At 47.4% G+C, this 6240-nt stretch overlaps 1 protein-coding gene across 2 annotated transcripts in view; it reads right to left on the reverse strand.

Moving 5' to 3' along the window:
* Positions 1-6240, reverse strand: part of SLIT3 (slit guidance ligand 3) — a 545706-nt gene that overhangs the window by 97265 nt on the left and 442201 nt on the right. The gene's annotated exons all lie outside the window — the stretch shown is intronic.

Raw genomic sequence — 6240 nt, forward strand, 5'->3', positions numbered from 1 at the left:
GGCTATAACCAAAAAATAGAGAGGTGGTAGTGGCTTGAACGTAGGTGAAGATGTTGAGAAGCTGTCGGATGCTGGTTCTGGCAGAACATGCTCCATAAGATTGGGTGTGAGTATGAATGGGGAAAAAAAAAAAAACAAAAAAAAAAAAAAGGTGTGTGTGGGGGGAGGGGTGGGGAGAGGAGGAAGAAGAGACAGGAGGAACCGGCTCCCTCGGAGGCTGCATCTAGTGGAGGCACATTTCTGGCTGGGATGAACCTATTCGTCTTGAAGAGTAATCCCTGCTGTAGAGTGGGGGAGACAGTCGTATTAATTTGTGCCTCTGCGATCTCATCTTCATTGGGGGAACAGAGTATTTGTTACTGGAACCACTAATGGAGCAGTTTGCCAGCAATTTTCCCATTTCAAACAACATCTCTGCTGCTAATGTGGAATGGTTTGTCAGGCCTACCCATAACACAGACAAATCACTCTCCACGCTACAGGAAGGGGGAGACGGGAGAGAAAGAGGAAGGGTGGGTGAGAGGCGAGAGGAAGCATCAGGACAGATCATTCCCGGCTGTTGGATGCATAGAATCTACAGATGAAACTGCCGCGGTCTATTAAGAAAGCCTCTGTGGCCTGCTGGAGGGGGCAGGGAGTGTGCTCTGCTGGGCGCATGGGCACAGAACGGCTGGACAGGGTCCTGGCGGGCTCACGGTGAGCCACGAAAACATGCCACGAGGTCTCAGAGGCTGTGGACTACTGCATGCAGCCACCTGCCGAGGCGGCAGACTTGGGGCAGGCTGCCTTGACTGAGAAGTTCCAAGGACATTCTCGTTTTCCAGATGAGCAGAGGTCAGCAGGGATTTCTCAGCCAAGGCAGCAGCTCCGTGGGTCTCTGAGGCTGCCAGTCGGGTGGCAAATGGCCTCCAGAATCTTGTGGTTCACCTGTCACTTTGGCAAGGGACTGTGGCTGGATGATGCCTGTGGAGAGAGCCACTGCTCATTAACAATGGTGCTCACCTCAGCCACTGCAAGAAGACCCACTGCTCCCAGCTGTGGGCCAAGAGCCTATGTAAGTCAGGTCAGCGTTGGGTGTGAGTGAGCTGGCTGTCTGTGCACGTCATAATCAACTAACTCCCACTTTTGGGATGGGTGCAAGGCTAAAGAAGGGATGAATCAATGAGCGGGAGGTTATACCTGTGCCCAGAGGGTTGAATCATCAGATGATAAAAGACCGGCTTGAGATGGTCCGTGACGGAACCATACAGGAAGGGTTATCTTTTATGGAGTTGAGTTGATTTACGTCTATTATCTCTTTTAATCCTTATACTTATGAGGCCCATTTTATGGATGAGGAAAATAAAACCTAGAGATTAAGCAGCGATCTAAAGTAACAGAGCTAGTAAGTGGCAGAACCAACATCTGTTTCTAACCACTGGACACGCTGCCTCTCTATCTTTTTGAAAATGGAGAAACTGAGGCCCAGAGACTTAAGTGGCTTTCTCAAAGTCACAGAAAGTTTAAAGGGTTAAGACCCCAGTGCTACTTCTGAGAAATTATTCAGCCCCGGCAGAGGTAGATATTTTATAAAAAGGCCGTAGGAGTTGAGGGAAGATGGGATACAGATGTGAATATGTATAATGGATGAAACAGAGTGCAAAGGTGTGGTTTTTGAGCAAAGAACAAAGAATTCCAATGTGAGCCTGTTAACCCTGGCAGGGGTGCCGCCGGACGGCCTGTATCCTGAGACTGCACGCCCTGGGGAGGGCCTGGTCTCCACGGTCTCTCTGCGTCACATGCTGCTGTGGCTACTAGCTGGACCTCCAAGCCCAATGGAATGCCACGGCCAGGAGATGTAGGTCGACCTTGCCCCAGGAAACATCAGAGTCTGTCAGGGGTGGGGATGGGTAGTTGTGAACAGTCGGCGTACATCAAATGTAAAGCAAAGGCAAGGGTGGGGATGACAATGACAATCAGGTGCTCAGAAGGCAAGCACTGGGCTAAGAGTGGTACATGGTTTGTCTAATAATATTTACACCTCTAAGAGGCAAGTCCTATGCATTATTACCATCCTCACTTTAAACTCAAGAAAATTGAGGCTCAGAGATGTCAAATCACTTGTCCAAATTCACAAAGCCAGGAAGAGCTACAGCTGGGACACAAGCTCAAGTTCATCCACTTTGAAAGCCCCAAGTCTCCATCGCGGAGCTCTGCTGAATACCGTTTGCAGCTGAGGCGTCTCCACTCTTTTAGTCATTGCCTGTGCTCATGCTCAGGCAGATGGCCCTTCCATCAGGGAGTAAGGCTGGAGTGTGTGTGCGCACACACACATGTGTGCGCACGCAAGGTCTGCACACAGCAGCTACCCCTGGTGGCTTTTACACATTGCCCAGTCCTACAGTCTGGAACAAGCATGCAAAGATTCATAATTCAGTGTGGAGGATGAAAAGAAACATTAAAACAGCAAAAGCTATCACACTTAGGGATGTGTCTGAAGCCAACAGCTGTTTTAGGCCCTTCTTAAGTGGCACATATGTCTTTCTTTGTCTGGCAAACATTCTTCAGGCTGTAAACTGATTTAATAGAACTAGCATAAAAACAAACATACAAATCAAACATCTGAGCATCTTCTGGCACCAGTAAAAACAATGGGAACATCTGATAAGGATTTCAGCCATTCGCGCTCCGTATTGATTTGCCCTAGTTCCTCAGTGCCTCCTTAATGATCTGTCATTTGCAAACATGTGACTGAACACGATGTGTTTCTAGCAATACATAAGTCAACACAATGCCAGAGAGACTGGCAGGGGCACGGCTAGTGCAGGGGCGTGGCTGCAAGTGACCTGGCAAAGAGGTTCTGGAGCTGGGCTGGCCGCACCGGGGCTGGTGCGGTTGAGGCGATGATAAAGGCGAATGAACAGCTACCATCTACCGAGGGCTTTCGACATGTCAGGTGCTGTGTTCTTCACTCACTGGCTTATTTTACTCCTTCAATAATACTACAGAGCAAGTGGTAGTATTACTACAGCCATTTTACAGATAAAGACATTGTGGTCCAGAGAGGACAATTTGCCTACCGTCAGGTTGCGAGTAAATGGCAGAGCCTGGACTTGAACCCAGATTGGTCTGATTCAAATGCCTGTGTTCTTAACCGTTAGGCTACAGTGCCTCCCCACAGAAATCACCCTCGTGAGAGTTTACAATGGTTCTTGTCTTTCCCATCTCTCTTAGTCTTTCCTTGACTTAGGAACTGTATAGACATTCAGCAGAATGTCTAGATTCTGCTGAAGAAAGGGAATTCATGTTTATCCTTCGCCAAAGTTATCCTGGGCCATTTGGTGGGAGACCAGAAAACAGCTCAGAGCCCAGAGGTTCAGCTCCTGATGCTGGCCTGTGCTTGGAATTGGGCTGAAGGGGGAAGGTTCCCATCCAAGTTGTATTCCTGGCCTTTCTCTCTACCTTTGCTCTTGGTGGTGGTTCTTCGGAAAGGCAGTGAGTCCTAGACTCTGCTATCGAATTTATATGTTTGATCGCAGCAAAGATGAGGAATGTGGGCATATATGACCTGAATGATCCTTAACCCATTGTGCAGAACACCTGGCATTGCCGACGGAAAAGGTGCAGACACGCAGCTGGACTGGTTCTTATTATATGCACATGCCCAGGTGCCCCCAACAGAGGACATTTTTTTTTTTCAGCCTAGAAAGAAATGAATGGAAAATAGTATGGGAATGTGAGACTAATCTATCACATTGTGTGTGTGTGTGTGTGTGTGTGTGTGTGTGTGTATGCATAAGTTTTTCTTTTTAGATTCCATCTGATAGCTTCCAAACCCTGAGCTACTTTTCTACATGCAAATGGTATTTAATCTTCACAGAAATCTCTAGCATGTACAATGAGTCCCATTTTGCAAAGGGGAGACCTGACTGAGGCAGGAAATGATAAAGAAACATGCCCAAAGCGGCTGAACGGGGATTCACGCCCAGGACTCTTTATCCCGATGCTCTATTCTTAATCATTCTGCTGCCTGATCGGCTTCCCTTTTATGACGCCTGCCCCCACCCCCCATCTCCTCTCCTTCCATGAGACAGACCCGTAGAAACCTGGGCTCTTGGGACATTTTAGGAATCAATGATTTCCAGAGCCCTTCGGCCCTCTCGTTCTGTTGGATGCTTTTTTGTTTTTGTTTTCAGTTCTTTCTCTCTTTTTTTAAGTCCCCTGGTGACCAGTGTAATGGGGGAATGTTTGCTTTTGGTAAGCAGCTGTCTCCCCACTCCAGATAAACAATGGGGTAGGGGAAGCCTAGGTGGAAAGCGGGGTACTTTGCCTCTAGACGCTTCCACGTAGGACTTGACCTGTAAGCCCATCCACAGCCTTTCTCCATCAAAAAAAAAAAAAAAAAAAAATTACCTGCTATAGCGGAGGGCATGAGACACTGGATGACACTCTGTGGGAGTATGGAGCAAATACGAGAGAAGACAGGACAGAGATTAAGATGGGACTTGAGGTACAGATGGTCCCTCTACAGCCCTGAGGATCCGGGTGGACTGAGGACGGCAGAAGAGAGGAGCCCGCGAGTCTCTGGCTCTTCCCAGAATCTGCCCCTGCTGGAGCTGGTTCAGAGAAACGTTAGGGAGCAGCAAGAACAGTGCCATTGGTGGGAGCTCAGTTTCGAGGAAAATCTGCAGTGAACCATCTCGCTGTGGGTTCTCTGGAAGAAAGCTATTTTTAGAGGAATTGGCTCTGCTATGCGGGGAGACCAGCACACACTCCTCTGAGCTGCTCTGGCTTTGAAAAAAATCTAAGAGTCTGCCGGATTGCTTTGCATGAGAGATAGCTCCCCCTGCAAAATGTTGGGGTGTGCAGAACCCCTCCCGAGGTTTCCGAGCATCACTACTCGCTAAGGATTGAGACAAGAAAGGAGGCAAGAAAGCCTGATACGGTGCCAAGCATCCCTAAGGAGAAAGGAGAGCTATGGGTTGTATAGGTGGTCATGGACACGAGGCGGAATTCTTAATAGTAAAAAGGAAAAGCCACATTTGGCTGACTTTGGGATGATAAATCAGACACTTCCTATTCATCCTGAGGTGCATCCTGCAGTTTCAACTCTCTGCTCCCTTTTTTCTCATCTTTCAACCTCCCCCATCTGCTGATCTTCTCTCACTGCTAAGAGAATGCATTTTAGCTGCTTTAAAGGTTTTTAGGCCAACATACAGGTCGCTGCGCACGAGCTTTCTTGCCTTTAGGAAAAAGCCAGGTTCCTCAAAGTTTTCTCTTACGTGTCACCTCTCCAAGGACCCTCCTAACCATGGAGTCTTGCCTCATCTGCTTTAATGTCTCGGCTTCATTTCATCACAGGAGAATGAGGCAAGCACAGCAAGAGAAGTCCCGGGCAATCTGTCTGATGGGCGGTGGGCGCCCGGTCAGCAGGGGCGGTCTTATTTGCATGTCTGCATACATTTACATGAAGATCAGCTACTGGCGGGCTCCATTCAGAATGCAAGTGGCTAGCCCAGTTCTTGAACCTATTCTCTCAACCATAACCTTCAAAGAACTGACCTAGCTTCACGGACGGACCGCTTGTGCAGGTGGCTCCAGCTCCTACACTATGGTTTCTAACCTCTCTCGCTGTGCCTAACAAAAGAGGCGGTAGTGGCAGCGGTAGTACGAACAGTAGTGGTGGGATCCCAGCAGTCATTGCTGACAGTATATCCTGTGTGCCGGACCCAGCGCTCAGCATTTGACAGTATACAGTATACATTCACTTAACTTTCATAAGACTCATTAAGAAGGCATCGTTAGCCTCTGCCTTTTTCAGGAGAGGAAACTAATTCTCAGATTATTTGCTGATGGCTAAAAGGCAGGGCTAGAGTTAGATGTGGGTTTGCCTGAATCCATGGTCTATACTCTTAACTCTTATATAAGAGACATACATTTATAATTATATAATAATTATACATATAATTAAACACACTTAACACACACACATACACACACATATTCTGCCTTCAGTGGCCATAATTTCATAAAGTAAATGACATTTTTAATAACAACTATAACAGAATATGGAAGTCCAGAAATTTAAAATGAAGGACACTCCTTTCAATTGAATATTTTTGCTCAGTGGAGAAATCATCACATTGTTCTTGTTTTTCTCACTTTACCCCAAATCAGGAAAAGCTCAGTAATAATCAGGGAGCCTTTTAGATCCCACTACACCAGCTGTCAACGTTCCCTTGAAAATTCGATGTTCAGGTG

The sequence above is a fragment of the Pteropus alecto genome, unplaced genomic scaffold, assembly GCF_000325575.1.
Source record: "Pteropus alecto unplaced genomic scaffold, ASM32557v1 scaffold40, whole genome shotgun sequence".
Taxonomy (NCBI): domain Eukaryota; kingdom Metazoa; phylum Chordata; class Mammalia; order Chiroptera; family Pteropodidae; genus Pteropus; species Pteropus alecto.